Source organism: Pimephales promelas, chromosome 2, assembly GCF_988280905.1.
Source record: "Pimephales promelas chromosome 2, fPimPro1.hap1.1, whole genome shotgun sequence".
Taxonomy (NCBI): domain Eukaryota; kingdom Metazoa; phylum Chordata; class Actinopteri; order Cypriniformes; family Leuciscidae; genus Pimephales; species Pimephales promelas.
This window is the reverse complement of record NC_142770.1, coordinates 39416149-39426936: the sequence shown is the minus strand read 5'-3', so window position 1 is coordinate 39426936 and position 10788 is coordinate 39416149.

The following is a 10788-nucleotide window of genomic DNA, read 5'->3' as shown; positions in this document are numbered from 1 at the left end:
AAATCTTGTAAAACATATTTAGGCCTAATTACAAACTACCTGCGAGGTTATTTATTTGGGTATAGCACACGCCTGAATTCAAATGAGCCATTTTAACCTAGATTAATCTAGATTAATTTCAAAATTAATCTAGATAAAAAAAAAATCTCCCACCTCTAATATATATATATATATATATATATATACATACACACACACACACACACACACACACACACACACACACACACACACACACACACACACACACACATGTATAAAAAAAAAACACCATTATAACATCACATTAACTAATGCTTCATCATTTATACCCATAGGAGATAAAGTCTGAAGAGTGAAAATCCATAAAAGTTCACATCTCAACAGGAGCAATTCAATGTCGCCCCCTCTAGCTGGCACATTCACTTCTTCAATCCCACAAAAGCGTAAAGGGGAAACATCGTGATTACAGGCTAGAAAATGAGCTGCAACTGGATAATTTACATCTTTTCTTCTGATAGAGCTCTTATGTTCACTAATTCTTTGTTTTAATTGACGTGACTTTTTCCCCACATGACCTAACCCACAAGGACAACGGATCAAATAAACAACAGAAGTAGAAACACAAGTAATCACAGATTTGATGGTGTATTTTTTGCCAGTTCTTGGATGACAAAAAAAGAAGTTTTAAATGTATTGTTGCTCTGAGCACAATTACCACAACGATAATTACCATTCTGTGTTGGACTAAGCATAATTTGAGATGGACGCGGAGTAACACTTTGAAAACGAGCATGTACCAACCAAGCGATCTTTTAGATTTCACGTTTATAAACAATCAAAGGAGGATGTTGAAAAATTTTACTCAACTCTGGATCAGAAGACAGCAGGTGCCGATGTTTTTTAAAAATAGATTTTATCGTGTAAGAATTAGGTGAATGGGTCGTAATACAAGTGAAAGAAAACTTTCTTGCCTTTTTTGTCTTCTTTTTTAACAACTCAGACCTGGTCTTTTTGAAGGCTGTGTTAAATGCTTCATCAACCCATTCTGAGGGGTAACCTCTATTCTATTTTTCATAATGTTCGGTTTCTCAATAAAATCAGAATCAGAATAACAAATCCGGCTCAATCTACAGAACTGACTCCTGCAGACCTTTTTTTTAAAGTCAGATCAAAGCTGGTAGTTACGTTCTAACCAACACCAGCGCCAGGGTCGTAAGCGAGGGGCGGAGCTTAGGTTCGAAACTTAATAACGCCATCTAACGTAATTTGGAGGGTATTTTACACATGAAACAGCTTTTATTGAACATAAAACGTCCTTCTCTCTACTACGTATGTTATGATGCTATACATTAGAGGAGGTAAGCATTTTAAAACATTGATTTTGTGTAATATAATTGTATATAGTTTCAGTTATCCGTTTCATTGTATTACGAGTTACTTCCTGATCATGAAGGTGAAAAAAATAATACGTTAAACTAATGGGCATTTTAAAGTATAACAATTTAATAATTTTAGCTAAGCAGTTTATACATTTATGAAGGTACAACCTTTTTTTTGGTTTTTATGAAGGAGTTAACTTTGTATAATAAAGCTTTGAAAGAAATAAAACAAGGTTTTCAAAATTATACACAATTCACAAACTGATTAGACATCTGTGATGTTCTATTTATTTATTTATTGTGTTTACAAAAATCTTAAATTGTTTTGACATTGAAGATGTATTTGTAAGATGATTTTTATTGTTTAATAAAAAAATGCATGGGTATTTTATATATAATATACTTTATTTCAAAAGAACATGTGCAGCATGCATTTTTTCGTGTGAAATAATAATGTCAAAATCTAAAAAAGAGAGAGAAAATTCGGCATTGTTTTAAAACTAAACAATAAGTATGTATACAAAATGACCAATACAACCCTAGCAGGCCTGTTTTATCACAACAATCTTGTATACATTTAACTTACAATGTATGAAATGAGGAACTCACTCTCAGGCCCATTTTATCCTTACATTCTTGCTAAAATAACTAATGCAATAACAATAATTGCGCCCCTCCCTCACTTCCGGTTCTGGCGCTGGGGTTCTGAAACTGGTGGTGCTGCGGGTCTGCAGCTGGATATATCTCAGGAACACACTACTGACTCTTTCTCTCTACGGCTCTTGTGAACGGTTGAGGAGCCGACCAATCAAAAGTTCTCAGCATGCTCCTCTCATGAATATGGTTAAATACTTGCTAACTACATTACTAATTCATATATACACACTACTATCATTACATACAGAGAAACTAACTTACATTTCTTATATATAAGTAATGTAAGTTAGTTTCTCTACTTTTATTTTAACATTTGATGCATTTTGTTTGTCATATGCCAATAAATTAAAAGAAAAGCAGACTTCAGTTTGTCACCAGCGCAGAGAAAGGCTGTAGCTTGAATAGGATCAAATCAATGTACTTACATGAAATGGCATTTCTGGTTATTATGAAATGATGATTGGGCTAACGATCTGAAACTGAACAGTGATCATAACACCTTTCTGATCTAATAACCAGTAATATTATCTCTCATTGATCCTTCTGTCTGGTGTAGTTTAGTGATGATTGGATCAATCACGTGTGGTGCGTGAGAAGTGTAACCTCCGATCCATTAACCAGAATTACAGAGGAGATAACTGAAGAGGAAGACTACATTATCTTACATTAAATGAGAAATAAATAAAGGAACAGCACAGCCGGGGGCCCCACCCTGGAAAATGATCAGCAAGTGATATATTAACATTTTATGTATGTTTTGTAAATTCTGTTATAAGTCATCTACAAGTGATTAGTAAATGATTAAATAGTTTTTATGAAACATGATTATACGTTTCATAAATGTTTAATAAGTGATATGTTAATTATTGTATACATGTTTTGTAGATTGAGTTAAGTCATTTACAATTGTTTAGTTAAAGGTATAGCGGAGGATTTTCTTTTTCCGGGTGGGTAGTCTATACTATTGGTCCATATTGATAATGCCTGGGCTTATCGATACTGTGGTCTTCCTTAATTTGGCCCCAGGGCCTGTTTAATGTTCAACACTGGGTGTTGGTACCCATCCCTACGTATGGGTGAGTTCATATGGATGAAGGCCTGTTGTGTTCGGTCTCTTGGTTTGTGATAGTGGCAGCTATTGTGAAACTCACCTTCGCCATGTACTGAGTGTGGATGGCATCAAGATCTGGTCCTTAAGAATCCAATAGAGTCTGTCTGCATCCTGCAAGACTTCAAGGTACGCCATTTCAAGTTACTTCAAGTTACGTCCATTCGAGTTACACCCACTTCAAGTTGCCCGCTGTTTAAAGCAGCGCTGCAAATAATGGTCGGTGTATTACCGCGAGAGCGATTATAACACAGTTCTGTATGCTTTTGAATCGCACGAATTTAACAACATAAACAGAACATACTGGAGTTTATTTAACTGTCTATTAGCTGTTTAAGAACCGAAATGCATGTTCTGGTACACAAAGCAAGCTGCAATCTGCATTAGTGATAATATATTGCAAGAAACCATTTTGCAATGTAATATTTTATCAATTATCCTTCCCATCTCAACTAACGTGTGGAGCAAGCTCTAATTTATCCATTACAAATTGGGCCGTATTTTTATTTTTATATTAATTTTAAATAAATAATTTTAAACATCGTTTGATATCTTATTATATGCCTTGGCTGATGATTAAAAATGATAACTGATATCAACAGCACTAAATAACAGCTAAATGCACCGCTGACAAACAAATCTTATGATACTTTTGACAAATGAACAACAAGCACATCCATAACAAAATCTTTTAATTGAAAGGCAACACAATGAGGGTTAAAGTTCATTCAATTCAAATGAGGAATTGTCACTCAAAAGCACCACAGCTACAGAAAAAATAAAGAGGAAACAGTCTGGTTTCGAAAACAATAAATTAGGCGATATCAATGCATTTACATCTATTAGGTCACATCTTACATATAGCCTACATTTTATTAAAGAAAACTCCAGGGCGATCTACTAATGTCATTCTGTAGAAATCTCTTTTTTTCTGTCCCTAGCCTTTACAGAAATATTAGACTTAAAAGACACTTTAGGGTAAATATTTTCTTTATTTTTAAAATAAAACAATATTCAATTTGAACAATTAGGCTACACTGACCCATCAATGTGGCAGTATTTGATTTTTAAGTAATTGTACAGAATCCCAAGCACCACAGACCTGCTCGTCCCCACAGTCATATACAGAGGGGAAATGCTTTATTTTTATGTCAATAACAGAGTTTCCCACCATTTAAAATACAATAGTGCATACATAACTATTAAAATATTTAACAAATTACATAAAAAACAAAATGCCAAATAAATATTATAAAATGTATAATAGTATCAGTGGTCTACGGAAGTTGTGTCATGGTGAGGACAAAAATCTCAAATTTTAAAATAAAAATCAAACTGATGGCATCACTTGACTTTCTCCTTCCAATTTCCTGAATAACTATAAAGAAAGGCTCGTAATAGCCTAAATCCTGTCTCTTTTCAGTTATCAGACATTTTCTCATTTATCTCATGATTTTGAAGCTTTTAGTTGAACTCGTATGACCTACTTTGTTTTTAGGTAGTGTGAGAGACCGTGTGCGTCTGCGGTTGATTATAGATTGCTCGTCAACTGAGTCTTCCTCGGTCAGAAGGAATAGGCAAATCCAATGGTGCAGTTTACATATTTATTGAGGAGTAAGGTACATGGAGGATAAGAGTTTGCAGATATCAATATGACACAATATGTGTCAATGTGTGTATGTGTGAGTGTGTGTGGTTATCTGAAACAGAAAATACAATAAAGTGTATATTAACAAACATGTAGGATGGTTTCATGCAGTTGCATAAAAAAATAAGGACCGTAGTACAACCAAAATCCTCTAGAGGGAGCTCTAACCCTATAAATGAACTTGCATAATTACCACAAATTTCCACACAGCGAAAAATGCCAAAAACAGGCAATCTATGCATTAAATATAATATTTGGGGTTATTTGCAAAGCAATAATTAAAGTATACACAGTAAATGACTACTATATGAGGGAATGCATAGCGATTTTAGAACAAGAAACAGTATAGTAGTATTGAGTTACACGATTAACAATCTCCTCATCTGAGCTAATAACTCTGTATTAAACATAATTTATGCAAAACACCGTACTTACATCTCAAGGACGCACACAGCGCTCTTGCACACAATATTAGCGAAGGATTAACAAAGGATGTCAGTTTTCTGCTCTGAGGATGCTGCTTCTCATAACTAGACCGCACCGAAAGTGAAAGCGGCTGGCGCAACCGCGAGCGATCGGAACTACAATGAACGCATGCATTATGGGTAACGTAGTCTACGTAAGGGCACGGACTTTTAACAGCCGCCCGTGTATTTGCCTAGCAAATACACTCATTCAAAAGTCAACTAGTTTAAGAAGTGTCATTTGAATCCTCAGGCATTTCAGGGAGTTCCACCAGTTTGGTTACTGGGCGAATGTAGATGTCTTTAACCTTCACCTCTGCCGCTCGAACAACACCATCTGTCCCTGGGAAAACCTTGGTGATGGTACCAACAGGCCAAAGTCCTCTGGGAAGGTTGGAATCAACGATCATCACAATTTGTCCCACAGTAGCATTATCAGTAGTTTTCCTCCATTTATGTCTCAACTGAAGCCCAGGGAGGTAATTCTGGATGAAGCGTTTCCAGAAATGATCACTGATCACCTGACTGTGTTTCCATCTTCTGTTGGAAAGGACATCATGAGGGCCGTATACTGCCTGTGGTAATGAAGCGTCGCGCCGCCCCATTAGCAGCAGGTTTGGCGTGATGGGGTCCGGGTCAGCTACATCAGAGGAAGCATATCCGAGTGGTTTAGAATTAAGGAGCCCTTCAACCTCTATGAGAGCTGTCAGGAGCACTTCTTCTGCTACTACTTGGTCTTTCAGGATACCTTGCAGGGCTGACTTAACAGATCGGATTTCCCTCTCCCAAGCTCCCCCGAAATGAGGAGAGTATGGAGGGTTGAAGTGGAAGTTGATAGTCTGATTAGCCAGTTGCTGCTGCAACTTTGGTGCCATGTTCTCAAAGGCGACCTGTAGTTCTTTATGGCCACCCCTGAAATTGGTTCCCCGGTCGGACCACAGCTCGTACGGCTTTCCCCGGCGTGCAATAAACCTGCGTAATGACATTAAGAAAGAGTCAGTATCAAGGCTAGGGATGAGATCTAAGTGGACACATCTGGTGGTGAGGCATTTGTAGATGATTCCCCAGCGCTTCTCTCTCCTACGCCCAATCTTAATCAAGAATGGTCCGAAACAGTCTACGCCTGTAGACCAGAAGGGTGGTTTGTAGAGTCTCAATCGAGATAAGGGAAGGTCAGCCATTTTTGGTGTGGAGGGTGAAGCTCGCCATCTCCTGCAGTCCACACACCGATACTGATGTTTTTTAATGGCCTGGCGACCTCTGAGGATCCAGTAAGTGCGGCGTAACTCTGCATAGAGTCTCTCTACACCAGGGTGGAACAGCTGAACATCATAATGCTTTATGATGAGCTGAGTCAGAGGGTGATCAGGTGATAATACAACTGGGTGGATGCTGTCAGGATCTACATCTGTCGCTTGACGCAGGCGGCCGCCCACTCTGACTAGTCCACTGGGGCTGTCATACTCAGGGGAAAGGGCGCTGAGACGACTGCTCGGGCGAACAGGGTTACCTGCTTGTAAGGCTTGGACCTCCTCTGGGAAACTGTCCTTCTGTGCTGATTGAAGCAGCTGGGTCTCTGCCTCCAGGCGTCCACTTGCAGTGTAGGGGGTAGCCGCCCCCTGCAGGGATTGGTGAGTGGCCAGAATCAAATCATCTAAAGATGTGTACTGTGCTGGATCTGGTAGGCTTGGTGATACAGCTGTAAGACCACAGAAGACAGTCTTTCTGAGTTCCTCACTACCACATTCTAGGAACTCTGTCGGGGACTTCGGCCAGGTGTCAGGAGTCTGTGTGAGAAAGTGTGGACCCTGTGACCATCGACTGGAGACCGTGAGCTCTGACAGTGGCTTCCCTCTTGTGATGTCGTCAGATGGATTATCATCAGAGTTCACATACCTCCACTGTTCCAGAGAGGTAAGCTCCTGTATCTCACATATCCTAGTCCCCACAAACACTTTGTACCTGCAAGAACTGGACTGAATCCACTGAAGCACTGTCGTTGAATCTGTCCACAGATAGACTGAGTGAAGGGGTAATGTTAGCTCAGTTTGGAGTACCTTGGCCAGTTGGGCTCCAGTGAGCGCAGCACACAGCTCCAGCCGGGGTATCGACACCTGCTTGCGGGGCGCTACTCTGGAGCGTGCCATGATGAAGGAGGTGGCGATGTGAGTCTGCTGCTCAATGACTCTGAGATAGGCCACAGCTCCATACGCCTTCTCTGAGGCGTCACAGAAGATGTGAGCCTCATAGGTCGCACTGTTGCTGTTGTGAGGAGGAGCGTAACATCGAGGTATGGTGATATACTGAAGGTAGGACAATTCCTTTTCCCATTCGAGCCAGGACTGAAGCAGGTTTCCTTCTATGGGATCATCCCATCCTCTTTCTGTGCTCCACAGGGCCTGCACAATGAGCTTTGCTCTCGTAATGTAGGGGCAGATATAACCCAATGGGTCATACTGACTGGCCAGTACTTTGTAAACATTGCGCAGCGTCACAGTTGTGTAGGTTACAGGGCGGTGCTTATATCCCAGGACGTCAGTAGTGCAGTGCCAGCTGAGACCCAGTGTAGACTCCTGAGGATCAAGGCTTTTAAGGTTTAGCCATCGTTCACAACTGTCTGACCTGGCTGTACCTGGCAGATGAGCGACCACTTCAGGGATGTTGCTAGCCCACTGGCGTATTTCGAATCCACCTTGGATAAGCAGCTCTCTCATTCTGTCAATGAGTAACTTGGCCTCTTGTGGGTCAAAAAGGGACTGCAGACAGTTGTCCACATAGAAAGCGGTGTGGACAGAGTCGTAGACGTCTTCAAAGGTGTCTCTGTGCTCCCTTACGTGGCTCTGAAGGGCAAAGGTAGCACAGCAGGGGCTACACGTTGTCCCAAAGGGCAGGACTCTCCACTCATAGACATCTGGGGGCCTCTCTGTTTCACAGTCTCTCCATAGGAACCGCAGCAGGGGACAGTCTTCCTTTGTCATTTTTGACTTATAACAAAAAAATTAATATGTTGTTGTACATATTTACACAAAAAAAACTATTAAAACTTGAAAATAATTATTTTGTTTTTTTTATAGTGTTACTATAGCCTACATCTGACTGTCGTAAGTGATCAATCTAATAGTCATACATCTCTGATTTGCCATGACGCTCATAAATGATCTAATGGAAAACATGTGTAATTCTGAAAAAATAATGTCTGAATACTGTTTTTTGTGTCTTTTTTTTCGTTTGTATTGCAGCTAAAATACACCCCAACAGCTCTTTTGAGAGCCAAAGTAGCCTAAAGAACATCTCTGGCTTTTTTTTTTTTTCTGGCTATATTTTTTGACGGAGTATTTGACACTTTCTTATTATTTGCATTTAGATCAAACACAATTACATCATGCAGCAAGTTAGAGTCATCAGTAATGCCTTATTTACATTTCAGAAGACTATCTAGCATAATTTCAAATTAAAAATAGTGTCAATGATAATTAATGAATAAACAGTCCATGCCAATTCATATGCAGTGTCTGACTACTGTTTTTATTCTTTCTCTACTTTTGTTTTTTGTGTCATCAGCGGCCCAACAGCTCTTTGAATTTTTGTGAGTACATTTTTTGACTGAGTGTCAGACATTTTCTTAACCTTTTTAATTCTTAGCCTTTGCCAAATGCATCTAAATAGAAGTTAGGCATCTACAATTGCACCTACAATTCTGGCATCTTTTGGTGTCTACATTTTATCTTTTTACTATCTCTGTAATTTTATTAAATTGAAAATAATAAATTCATGCATCAAGTAATATACATTACATTAAAGGAATAGTTATGTTATATTTGAAATTGTAATTGATTGATGGTAGTAATGATGTATATAACTTACATTAAAATTTTTCTTTTTACAGATCATTTCTTGCTTTAGTTTAGTTTTTTGGACCATATTGGCACAAGAGTAAGTATTTTACCATTTTACTTTCTATACTAGTATACTGGTACAGACAAAACAGACTTAGTAGAATATTACAAAAACTGCCTTTTTACCATATATTGTTGGTTTAGTAATCATGGCAATTTCAAAAGTGCATTAACTTATCTCAAACTTAGGAAAACAGAAGCATCCAACCTTGACAAAAAAGTGACTTTACTTTAAAAAACAAACTTTCCTTTTCACTGGTGTCCAAAACATCACAATTACAAAACAATATTCAACATATATTCACATGCAGGATATAAACATATCCTTTTTTTTTTCCATTTAATTTATATTTAGGTTTAAAGGGATCCTCCACTTTAAAGTGAAAATTCTGTCATCATATACTTATACCCTCATGTTGTTTTAAACCTGTAAGAATTTATCTCTCCTGCTGAACTGAAAGGAAGATATTTAGAAGAATGTCAGTAAACAGATAGTTTGACATTAGTAGGAAAAAAAGTCCATAGTAGGAAAAAAAGTCAATGGGGCCATAAACTCTGTTTGTTTACTGACATTCTTCTAAATATCTTCCTTTCTGTTTAGCAGAAAAAATTCTTACAGGTTTGAAATAATGTGAGGGAAAATATATGATGACAGAATTTTCATTTTAAAGTGCAGTATCCCTTTAAAGTCAACCCGGTCTCATCCCAAGACGTCATATAACTGACGTTTTGGGATGTCTTTTGACCATACGTCAATATTCGCCTTTTTAGGGCCCCCTTAAACGTCGGTAGATGAGGTTATGGGATCCTAACTCTACCCCATACCTAAACCTAACCCTAAACCTAACCCGTCACCTAACTGACGTTAAAGGTAAAGCGTCAGTTGTATGACGGCCCGGGATCGCCATCTACCGACGTTTAAGGGGGCCCTAAAAAGGCGGATATTGACGTATGGTCAAAATACTTCCCAAAACGTCAGTTATATGACTTTTTGGGATGAGACTGTGTTATTAAAGTAATTTAACAATATGTGGGTAAAATAGCCATAAATTAGCAACAAATCATATTGTTTTTTTGTTGGGTTTTTGTTGTTGTTTTTGATGTACTGATTTTTAAGCTTCAAATATTTGAAATACTTGCCACGATTTAATACCGGTTATGAGGAACAAAATCGGCAGAGTCACGGTCCCACTTTATACTATGTACTTTCATTGAAACAAATAATTTGATACAATGGACTTGTGTACATACATGTTTTTACATTGTACTTATATTTTTAAAATACCAGCATGTAATTACAGCTGTAACTAATTTATGTAATTACATCTGTAATTACACAGCTGACCCATCCCTTACACTTTAACCTACCCTTAAACCTACCCATACCACCACACCTGTCCCTAACCTTACCAAGATCACACTTCAATAGCAGCAAAAAAGTATTTTACAATACAACATGAGCACAAGTACATTGTACTTATTTTTCAATGTAAGTAAGTAGTACTTAAAGCCACTTAATATAAAGTGGGACCAGTCACACTTGCAATAGGTCAAACACATTCCATCAAGTCTCAACAAAAAAGGCAGTTTCTGATAAGGATCAAGTCAAGTCACCGTACCAAGTTTGCGGACACTTCCGAGCTTGTTTACTGAT